The following is a 12498-nucleotide window of genomic DNA, read 5'->3' as shown; positions in this document are numbered from 1 at the left end:
ATTGGAACATATACCGTGATCAGAAAATAAGAGAGCAGATGCACTAGCAAATTTAGCCACTGTTTTGACAACCTCAGATGATGTACCTATAAACATCTCTATTTGTCAAAAGTGGATTGTTCCACCAACCGAAGATCAATATGAAGAAACCGATACGATATCTGTTTACATGATTGAAGAAGAAGACTGGCGTCAGCCCATTGTAAATTATCTTGAACACGAAAAACTTCCCACCGATCTTCGACATAGAGCTAAGATACGAAGAAGAGCTGCGTGATTTATCTATTACAATGATACACTTTATCAACATTCATACAAAGGCCTCTTTCTTCAGTGACTAGGAAAAAAAGAATCAGCAAAAGCTTTAGAAGAAGAACATTCAGGTATCTGCGGTGCTCACCAATCTAGACCAAATCTCCAAATCAATTAAAAAGAATGGGTTACTATTGCCTGATCCACGACTCAATGCAGTATGCAAAGCATTGTGAAACTTATCAGTTTCATGCAAATTTTATACATCAACCACCAGAACCTCTTCATCCAACAGTAGCTTCATGGCCTTTTGAAGATTAGGGACTCGACCTGGTTGAAACCATAATGCCTAAATCATCAGCAAGACACTCTTATATCATTACAAGGACTGATTATTTCTCAAGGTGGGCTAAAGTCGTGCCACTAAGAGAACCCAAAAAGGAAAAATTTGTAAACTTTTTCAAAACACACATCATTTATCGATTTGGCATTCTTCATTGTATTGTGACAGATAATGGAAGAAAATTTGCTAACACCCTAATGGACAAATTGTGTGAGAACTCTCAAGCAGTATATGTAACATCCCGAGCTTTTCATAATACAAATTCTGTATTTTCGTTAAGTTTAAGGACAATTTGTTAATTTCGAAACTCAGGTTTGTATAAAGGAAAGATTTAGCCTTATGTCGCAATTAATTTAAGTTTAAGTGAATTTAATTTTAAAGTTCATATCAAAAATTGAATTTAATTTGGGGAAAATTAGTTTGATTTTGAATTTTGGATTTTAAGAGAAAAAGGAAAAAGGTTTTAAAAATATATATATTCATATATATTCGTATATTGAAGGAAAGAATAAAATGAGATAGAATAAAATAAAGTACATAGAATAAAACCTTTCATTTTTCCTCACGCGACCCCTTCCTTCTCGTTTTTGTTTCTCTTCATGTCGCCAACATCCACACAGCCGCTGCCACCGTCCGACAAGCCGAGGCGCCATCGAGTTCACCAGACCTAAAGTCGTTCACCGCGTAGCTTCCCTTAGGCACCGCCCAACCCTCATTCGCCATACGCGAACATTTGCTCCAGCCTAGCCGCGCGTCAGATCTGAAGGCCCAGCCGCAAGCGTCCTTTGCCCACGTCGTTCGTGAGTCCCCAGTCGCTCGATCCGTCAGCGTCGCCACATTTTGCACCGCTTTACCTGTTCCGTGCGCCTCAGGTCTGTTCAGCATCGAAGTCCTAGCTGTAAGTCATCAGCCGCCCTATGTCGCGCGTCAGGTTGTCTTTTAGCCACCACTCGCTACAAAATTGCCAGCCTTCAGCCCGATGCCCAGTGGCCCAGCCCTTTTCGCACTCGCGCCGTTTGAGCAAGCCTTTCGTCGTTTCTGCCGTCGTTTGGGTTTCATTGAATTCTTGAATAATTTAGGTAAGAGCTGAGTTTTGGACTTTTCTTTGAAGGGTTTGATTATCCCAATTTGTTTTGGGTTAAGATTGTTAATCTCTCTTTATGTTTGGACTATAGAATCAAGGATTGAAGATTTTGAGACATTTCTTTGAAGTTTAAAAGCAATTTCGGTGAAAAATTTGTTAAGGTTGGTAAGTCTTTGTGAATTTTGAAAATTAACCTTGGACCAAGCCACAATTTCAATAAACTTAAAATTGGAGACCATCAGTAAATTGGTTAATTAGAAAGGACTCAAGGATTAATCTAAATATTGGATTTATTATAGGTGTCGCTTCTAGGCTCTGCTTGGCAAGGAGGAGATATGCTTGCTTGAACTAATTTAGATTTACTTTGAGGTAAGTAATCTTACTACTGGAACTGCCCACGTGCCAGGCAATGATAACTATGATTTATTGAGGATAATTGATTAGCATGATGTAAAGTATGCCTTCATTGACTAATGTTTGAAAGGACTAAAGTCGATTATTGATAATTATGATTTATTGAGGATATATTAATGGTGTAATGTTTATGTATGCCTTGCTGGCATGAGAGTTTAAAAGATTAGATACGCATAGAGATGTTTGAATGCTACAATGATTTGAGTATATTATTATTCTTAGAGATCTTGCTGAATCTGGGGATGATGAGATATATATGTATGTTATAGAACCATGATGATGAGATGTATATATATGTTATGAGAATAGGATGATGAGAGGTATATGTATGTTGTAAAATTATGATGATGAGATGTATATGTATGTTATAAAACCTTATTGTGATAATTGTGATGTTGAGATTGTGATAGTGTCTTTACTGATTAGTTAGATGCCTACTAGGTATTGTGTTTCCTTCGACATCACCAGATATTGTGTTTCCTTTTTCCTTTGTGATTTACCAGATATTGTGTTTCCTTCGGGATTCACCAGATATTGTGTTTCCTTCGAGATTCACCTGATTGTGTTTCCTTCGGGATTCACTAGATATTGTATTTCCTTTGGGATTCACCAGGGGTTATGTTTCCTTCAGGATTCACCAGAGGTTGTGTTTCCTTTGGGATTCACCAAAGGTAGTAGGCATACTTAATTACAGTAGAATAGAAACAAGTTTTTCATGTATGTATAAGTCCCATGAGGACTAGAGCAGTTTTTATGTTCCACCAGAGGTAGGCATCTAGAGGAAATAGATGCCTAGCCCGACCCCAGTAGAGTGGTTACTTACTGAGTATTTTATACTCATCCTTTCTCATGTTGTTGTTTCAGGTAAAGGTAGAGATGCACCAACGATTGACAAGCGGAATTCGTGATCGAGCCACTAGGACCAGTTTTATGCTTCCGCTCATGAGATTTAGATTTCTTTTTATGTTCTTCTTAACCTTCAATTTGATGTTTGAAACTTACTGTTAAGAATTGTTTTCAGACTTATTTATTATCATTTATGATTTATAGGTACCCTATTGTTGTTTTTAATATTTGAATTTAATGAATGGCTTTTGAACTTACCTTATTTATTTAGCATTTATTTCACCATAAAAAGGTATCGTTTTAAGTTCCATGCATGCATGTATTTAGTAACGGTCTAGCTTGATTCCTAGGGGGTCGGGTCGTTACAGTATAAGTCTTCTATGTACAATGCAGCAGTAAATAGATTGGCAGAGGCATTCAACAAAACTCTGTGTAATCTACTGAAGAAGATGGTCTCCATGATAAAAATATATTGGCAAAAGAAGATCGGATAAGCGTTATAAGCTTATCAAACTACTCGCATACCCCTACAAGAGTTACATCTTATTCTTTTGTTTATGGAGTGGAAATCGTTCTTCTCCTAGAAAGAGAGAATGGTAATACAAGAAGGGTTAGCCACAGAAGACAACGGCAAGTTACGCCTTCAAGAGTAAGAAGTATTTGATAAAAAAAAAAAAAAAAAAAAAAAAAAAGACTGGAAGCTCAACAAGCGTTAGAATTTTATCAAATACGAATGTCCAAAGCCTTTAATAGACACGTGAAGCCTCAAACTTTTCAAATTGGTGATCTGGTACTTGCTGTAAGAAGACTCATTATCACGACGAGACATACAGGAAATAAGTTCATGCCTAAATGTGATGGATCCTACATCGTCAAAGAAGTCTACACAAATGGAGCATACAAGATCGTCAATTGAGATGGATTGAGAATTGGTCCAATCAATAGCAAGTTTCTTAAGAAATTTTATGCTTGATAAGTATTTTGAAAAAAAAGATTCATTGAACTACATTATGACTTGATCCCTTTTCTAAAAGGGTATGTAGGCAACTTAAAAGAAAATTTTAAGCTCAGTCAAGTAAAAAAAAATCATATGATAAGAAGATTCATCAATATAACACTAGAAAATCAAGTTAGGAATGATCAAATCCATAAAACCATTACAATAGATTGCACGCAATTAGATAAAATAAATAAAGCTAGCTTATGGTGCCCATTTGTAGTTCTCCAGTTCCTATTGCGTTGCCTTTAATATTCCATGAAGGATCGCTAAAGCTTTGGTATCTTTCTCAGTAAGAGTAGGAGTGCTTTCAAGATTACTTATATTCTCTCCCATTTTAGAAGCTTCAAATTTACATAGTTTTAAAATTTTGTCACTTTCAAAAATCAGCTTAGATATCTCAGCACGTTCAGTTTTGATAGCTTCTAGCTTAGTTAAAAATTCTTTCTCTGCCTGCAATGCATGTGAATTACATTCCAAAAGTCCGTTCTTTTGGGCAAGTATGCTACTTTCACCATATAGCACCTTCTCCAATTGATGACTTTTATTTGCCTGACTCAGTTGGAAAGAAAATGATGATTGGAACTGGTTATATTTCTCTACCTTTCAAAAATATTCATCGATGAGTTTTTTTAGAGGAGGAAGGTTAGCACGACAAATGTCAGAAATTGCCTCAAATATCTTGTGGGTTTCATCTTCAAGATAAAAGACTTTATCAAAAGAAGTACACATGATTTTCTTATATATAGTCTCCAACATGGCCAAAACAGTGTGACGTCAAACATCAGAAATCACATCAGCAGTGCAAAAATCGGAGACCTCAGAAGTAGCCACGAACATTTTTTTTTACCTGCCTAGGTGACTCATTAATCACAAGAGGACGAGTTTGAGTCACAATTGTATCCACTGGTTCTTTAAATTCGAATGCAGAATCATAACCATCCAGACTCACAAAAGATTTTAAGGTTTCTTCGATGTCTAGGATACGATCACCTAAAGATAACTGCAAAGCAAAGGTAATTATAAGTAAACAAATAATAGTAAAGAGAGGATACGAAAAGGGGTAAGAAAAAAATGACGCCAAACACTTACCTCAAGAATGGTGATATCAAAAAATTGTTAAGCGCTTGGTACTCTGTCAAAAAATCCTTCTTCGCATATCGATTGTTTATCATACTTTCTAGATCTTTTTCAATGATGATATTCATTGCTATTGCAACTTTCTTCAGCATGCACAGGAGTAAGTCCACCAGTTCCAAGCATACGAATCTCTATACCTCCTCTATCATTTTCGGTCATTTTGGTGACTTTAAATCTAGTAAAAGGAGAGAAGGTACTATCTACTAAATGTTGTTTCCCTTCTTCAAGATAAATGACATTTTTTTCTAGCCACCAATTACTATATTGCAACGTAACATGGGTATGTGAGTTCAATAAACGTACAAGAAGGTACACCTGGGACAAAGTATTGTCATGGACATATATCATCCAATGTCATAAAACGTTGGTGAAATTAGCTTCTGGGACTTCCCTGCCTATGTCATATGGAACATCTTGGTAAAATCCAAGTTGTCGACTAAATCGACAAGGATTATAACTCTCAATGGCCATGGAAGGCCTACACCACAAGGATAAAAAATAAGAGGGGATACTCACGAAAAATGAGGAAAGCCAGAAAGTTAATTTTTCATCATCTCTTAAAAGCTCATCTTTATTTTGTTTCTGAAGACTCACATGCCAAGACACATATTTACCCTTATGAATGTGTACACAAGCTTCAAAATTAGTATAGTATTTAGCTTCACCTTCGTTAGAGAATTCAACCATCAGCTTTCAACCGTTGGAACTTTGTAATGTGTATTGAAATAAATGGAAAGCCATTCATGAACATGATGCAAAGGAAAACATGCATTTGAATAACTAGCAGAAGGAGAAGTATCATGACTTTGACATAGAACACTGTAAATATTAGCCAAGACGGGAACAACAAGGCTAAAAACATAGCCTTGGGCCATAAGACTAGCAACTTTAAAGACCTCCAGGTGGAGAGAGGTTTGTTTTTCAAGAAACACAAACACGCACAACCAACAGGAAAGAAATACAGTCAAATAGGTCTTATCCTTGAATTCATCTATGATGGCTAGTCCACAAAATAAATTAAGTTCATCCTTGGACCAGTCATGATGTCAGATAGGAGCTCCATCTGTGTTATGAGTCGAGCAAGGATGAGAAGATTTCTTTGACTTACATATCAGTGGCTTTGGATGCTTCACCCTAAGTTGCATAAACAAAAAAGAGATCCACACACTCACAAGAATCCGAGAGTGATTTATTCATTGAGAAGCAATGTGATAATAAGCAGAAAATAGATATTCACAACTTCTCGGACAGCCTTTTCCTTCGGATGGCCCTAGTAAATCCTTACAGCTGGGAATGCTTTCGTCATAAAATCTGCCTTCAAGGGGACAACCCCCTAATTCCCACCAATCGCATAAAGAAATAGACATTTATCTATATGAAGTATGGAGAGTATTTGTGGAGGAACACCATGCTTCACAAAAAGCCCGAACAATGACGTTATTGCAATCATAGGTGTATAAGGAAGCCAAAACAGCATCGAACAAATGAGCCCACTTAAGTATTGTTATGTTACAAGCATCTACAACCTCTAACCATTCCCAATAATGGGAGATGTAGAAGAATTCCCCATGAATCTTCAATAAAGCACCCCACCGAACTTTCTTGCTATTGATAACTTTGGAATTTCATTTGGAGCTTTATTATGTATTGAAGACTCTAGAAACCAAGTCTTCAACAATGAATTAGGACCATAGGTCGCTCTTTAGACCATCGAGTTGGGAAAATATAATTGTCTTTAGGAGGCTGAGATTCCATAAAATTCCCATATATCGCCTCTCCCACATAAAGGATAATTCCACTCTCAAGAGATTAACCTTCATCTTTTAAAATGGTTAAGCATCTTTCTTTTGGGTCAAGATGTTTTATGAAATACACCGTGGCGAAAAAATGACTTTTCTGCAACAAAAAAATGATCACTTTCCATGTTTAAAAAAAAAGTAAGTAATAAAAGGTTTAAATCAATAAATATATAATAAATGCAGCAAAGTTGGTGACTACCCCTGAAGGTTGCACAGTTACCCACATAGGAGTTGTGTCTAGCAGGAGTCTGATCGATATTGGCACAGCTAGCGAGCACCCCCACAGGCTATACAGTTACCCATATAAGGATTGTGTCTAATAGGAGTCAGATCATTGTTGGTGGAGTTGGCAACCACCCTACAGGACACATAGTCACCCACATAGAGGTTGTGTCTAGCAGGAGTCAGATCGTTGTTGGTAGAGCTGGCAACCACCCCACAGGCTACACAGTCACCAACATAGAGGTTGTATCTAGTAGAAGTCAAATCATTGTTGATGGAACTGGCAACCACCCCTGCAGGATACACAGTCACCCATATAGAGGCTATTGTTGGGATTGGTGTCCTGATTCTCCCGGAGCCTTGTTGTTTTTTAAAGATGCACATTGTTCAATGAATAAAATAAGTGTTATTTAATTTTGGCATTTACTCATATCCAATAAACAAAGCTCCTTGGTTATCTTATGTGAACTTAAGCATGTATATGTGATATACAAGTGGATCATGTCTTAAGTGATAACCTAAATCGATCTATAGTATAAGGATTAAGGTGGGATACCTGATCTTGGTGACATTACGGATACGACCCTCTTTGTAGAGGTTTGCAAGTGCTGTAAACTACTGCAGATGGTTGATCTTGACCATTCATATGGAGACGTAGAGTGAGCGTGTCCTATATAAAGAGTTTGTATAAGACCTAGACCACGAGATGACTAGACTCTGTATATAACGTCGTTGATACTAGAGACTTGCATCTCATCTAAACGACCATACGTGACACGACCTTAATCTTGAGTGTTTTGTGAACTTTTGCCTTTAAGGGCGGTCCTTCGATTAATATGGGTGAGAGTGGCTAGATTGACAACTCAATATGCCTACCTTTTTGGGGACTTGTCTGATTTGGGAGCTGGGAACTCAATCCACAATATGGAATTTATTCCTTTCCCGAAGTAGGGATAAGTAGAGAGATTGCTCCCTTAAGAGTTGATCTCGGGGCTTGAACATAGTGGCCACAGCTTCTTTTTGGAAGAGAAGACTCAGTCATAGTAGGACTATGATTTATGTTCATTAGAGGAATCAGTGGTACTTAAGGAGATAGATGTAACTACAAGGGCATAACGGTTAATGGCCTAGCTATACTTACAAGCGATCTGTAAAGGGATGTCGCACTATTGATTGGTTAAGATGGACACATAATATATCTGTAGTGAAGAGAGTTCAGCTGTCAGTCTTTAGTAGAGTGTCTGGCAGTTAACGGATGGTGGATCCCATAACTAAAGAGTTTAGTCAGTTATTCACGTACCATTGGAACTTCGGAGCTACAGGTCCATGAGATCCCCTTGGTAGCTTGGATTCTATTGAGAATCAGTTCTTGGTGTTGATTTGAAATGTTCAAATTGACAAGAGGTATTTTGATTATATATGATATAACCGGTATGATGTATAAGATACATCTAGTAAAGGATTGATGTAAATGAGATTTACATTAAGTACCATGGAATAGAAAAAGAACTATGGTTTATATGTTTCATAAGATGAAATATTAAAACTATAGGTTATAAATATACTATGATAAGTTGGTTATCATTTATATTTATAATAATATTAATTACTAGATATTTAATACTTTTTCTTTTAAATAACCAAAGTAGTGGGTGGTTACTGGATCATGGTAACCGTGAGTCTAAAAGAAAAGTGGTGTCCTATTTTGAAAAGAAGGTTTTACAAATGTTTGAAAAGAAATTTGAGTTTTCTCTCCGGTGAAAAGAAACTCACGGAAGTCGTCAAGTAAATACAAATTTACTAAATGACGGTTGGGCAAGCTAAATGATCGTGCAGTGTTTACTAAACGATCGCATAACTTTGCTAGACAATCGCTAGCCCAAGGTAAACGATTGTGTAGAGTTTGTAGGCGATAGACCAAGCTAAACAATAGAGCTAAACGTTCGCATAGCTTTTGCTAGACGATCGCATAGTTTTATCTAAACGATTGGGTATCGACCTATACGATAGGTCTTCGACTTCTTCCACTTGCCCAATCATGTACGTGGTGTTGCAGAGGAGTCTGTTCGTATGACGGAGAGTTTGTGACCAAGAAGATCATTGAGGACAAGCGCGATGTGTTCATGTTGTGTTTGTGCGATGTTGCGGTCATGTAGATCGAGTGCTCATGATTACTGTTGTTCGAGCAGTCACGCATCGAAGCATGGAGACGCTACTGCCGTTGTTAGTACAATTTTTCCCTCTGTACATTTATTGTTCATGCTGTAATTTCTCTATAATTTGTATAACCACTTGTATTGAAGTCGAATGTAAATGATTTTTTGATTCATGATTGTGATTTAGAATAGTCTTGCTTCCGCTGTTCACGGAAATCTCGTTTCCGATTTCCTTCAATTGATATCAGAGCCAGGTTCTCCGATATTCCAAATTATAGGGTTTCTGCATTTTTGGTTAACCGTTTTCTGCATTTATGGATGATTATGATGAATGTTTCGGGTTTAAATTGCCTTTTCGTTAAAGCTTTCAGTATTACAAAATGTTAATTGTAAGGGCCTCTGTGTTTTTGGGTTTTGTTAACTTTGAAATCGAGTCTGTAATTCAAAAAGTTTGAGTTCATCGAGTCATTCGTGATGAAGCTTTGGCGCATGGCGATGCAGTTCTCAACGAAGAAGAAGAGCACGCGTTGGTTGGATCGTGTAGCCTAAGGAAAACGATCGTAGGGATTTTACTAAGCAATCATTTAGATTTTTTTCTAGACAATCGTGTACTATTTTCTAATCGATCGTTTAGCTAATGCTAAGCAATGGGGTAAATCATTTACCATATCGTGTAGCGTTGGTTGCGCAATCGCGTAGGCGCTGGAGGTAGATGATCGTAGTGGGAGCATGCGATGCTCGTCGTTTAGTAGAAGGCGCACGCTAGACGATTGTGTAGTTAACAAGCTTTATTGCTTAGTTATTACCTATGTGATCGCGCGTATGCGATACGGAGACGTTAGTTAAGCGATTGCTTAGGCGATGATGCTTCGCGGCATCGTAGTCGCTTAGATGATCACGAAAGGTTGGCATTATGCAGAGCGCGCTAAGCGATCGTGTACTTCAGGCTTCATCGCTTAATAAAGGTACACGATTGTGTAATAATAGTTAAACGATCGTTTGGATTTTTCTGGACGATCGTATAGTAAATGCTAAACAATCGTTTAACTCTGGGAGCGCTGGTAAGTGATAGAACGAAGAGTTTGTTTTATCGTGTAGACGATCGTGGGTGCTTAGTACACGATGGTTGGAGAAGCGATGCTTTGCTGAGCGGTTCAAGACTCGGTTCGCCTGTTTGAACTGGAGACTCCTTGTCTTTGTAATAGTTAGCTTTCCTTTTTGTATTTTAAGGCAATTTCACCCGGTTCATCATCTTTTATTACTTATACATGTGATGTATGGTACTTATATGCCAAAGTGTTTGTCATATAGTTAAAAACCCACCTTAGGTTGTGCAATTACTCATGCATCATGTATTATAAATGTTATAATCTTGAATGAAGAAATTACTTGAAAGCATGCGCATGCATCATGAAATATAAGAGTTATATTTTGCATGCATTAAGCATTATCATGCATCATCCTTTTATTATAAGTGTTATAGTCTAAGGGTGAATGGAAACATGTTTTATTTGTTTCATTGTTGTTTTGTATAAAAGAAGTAGTAATGAATGGACAATACATTGAGCATGACACTTAAGCTGTTTATAATCATTATGAATGCCTTGCATGTGTTAGCTTAGCATTGTGGTTGTTTCCGTTTATAAGTGTTATAAAGGAAATTAGACCTAAAATCAATAATTAAGAGTTGCATGCAGACTTAAGGTGAATTCAAGTTTTTTAAAAGGGTTTTAAATTTGGATTGAGATAGACCTAAGTTCAAGTGGTTCTAAAGAGTTTAGTAACCTAGACTAATCTTTTAAAATCGGTTTAATAGGATTAAATTGGTTGGAATAAAAGATTAAATTTGTTGTAAACTTATCTATAAGGAACATTTTGTCTAATGCAGGTTCTGGCTAGGTTGGAGTTCTTAAGTTGACGGAAACGTAACACCCCTACCTGGGAACCTACCTGGAACAGTGAATTAGATAGATTTTTAACAAGCATGCGACATTTTGGTCAAAGACTCCATTAAAGAGTTTAATGCATGATGATCAAAAGTTATTCAACTATCCAAGGTAAAAGATACTCTTGGGAAAACCAAAAAGTCACTTAGTTAAAATCCTTACCCGTGTTTTTTCTAAGTAAGCTAAACCCTTGGTTATAAAATACTTAATAGGAGGAAGAGGCGTATCAGATATGTCTATGATTCCACTCGCGTTTCTCCCTGTATATTCACACCGTGAGATTCATGCTTGGCTTCGAGATGCCCTAGGATGTATCCCCCTTCGGATGAGAATATTTATAGTAAGTGGGTGAAGGGTGTGTGCCAACACGTCCTATGGTCTCTGTCACTAGTACACACTGTGAGATCATTCTGTACGCCCTCATGTCGCCTTCGGAGCAGCTCCCTTCGGATGGTTTTTTGCAGTTGGTCAATATCAAGGTGAACTCCAGAAATGGATAGGGTCACTTTAGGTTTTACACCAATCGATTTTTTCCCTTAGGATTGGCCTTTTGGGACAAACCTCTAGGGCTTAAAATGGTGAGTCACACTTATGGGAGATTGTTAAGTAAGTTAATGATCTCTTGGCTAAATCAATGATGGCTAGTCGTTATAGTAAGTTAATGATCTCTTGGCTAAATCAATGATGGCTAGTCATTATAGGAGCAAGAGTTGTTCTGGTCTTAATGTCTGGTTGATATCTTCTCAATTCAGAGGAAGGATAACTGACCTCCCTTCGGCGGCTTTTGTCCTAAAACTTTGAAGCGTCATTGCGAAACTAGATGTCACACGAGATTCATGTTAGTTTTGCTAAAACTTTATTGGATGTTGTTTTGTTTTATAACGGGTATTTGCTTAAAACCTAACGTAGGCCAATATGTTTTTTCTGTTCAGCAATTCGTTAGTATTTTCGTTTAAAGCTTTTAAAAAATGACCGATTTAATATAGTGGAAAGAATCGTGTGAAATGAATTTTGTAGCAAACCACCTCCATCCCATTACTCTCCAAAAGAGGAGACAAGACAGTAAATATGATTTATTGGTCTTGGAGACATGTCTGGTAGAGAATGATGATTCTGCCTGGATCTTTGATTCAAGTGCTACCAATCATGTCAGTTCCTCTTACCAAAGATTTAGTTCCTGGCAAATGTTGCCATAGGGAGACATGACTTTTCGAGTTAGTAATGGTGAGGTTGTTTCAGCTGTTGCTGTAGGCAGGCTGAAGTTATTTGTTGACAAGAAACGTTATCTGTTACTGGATA

Source organism: Benincasa hispida, chromosome 4 (genome assembly GCF_009727055.1).
Source record: "Benincasa hispida cultivar B227 chromosome 4, ASM972705v1, whole genome shotgun sequence".
Taxonomy (NCBI): Eukaryota; Viridiplantae; Streptophyta; class Magnoliopsida; order Cucurbitales; family Cucurbitaceae; genus Benincasa; species Benincasa hispida.
This window is presented reverse-complemented; position numbering follows the sequence as displayed.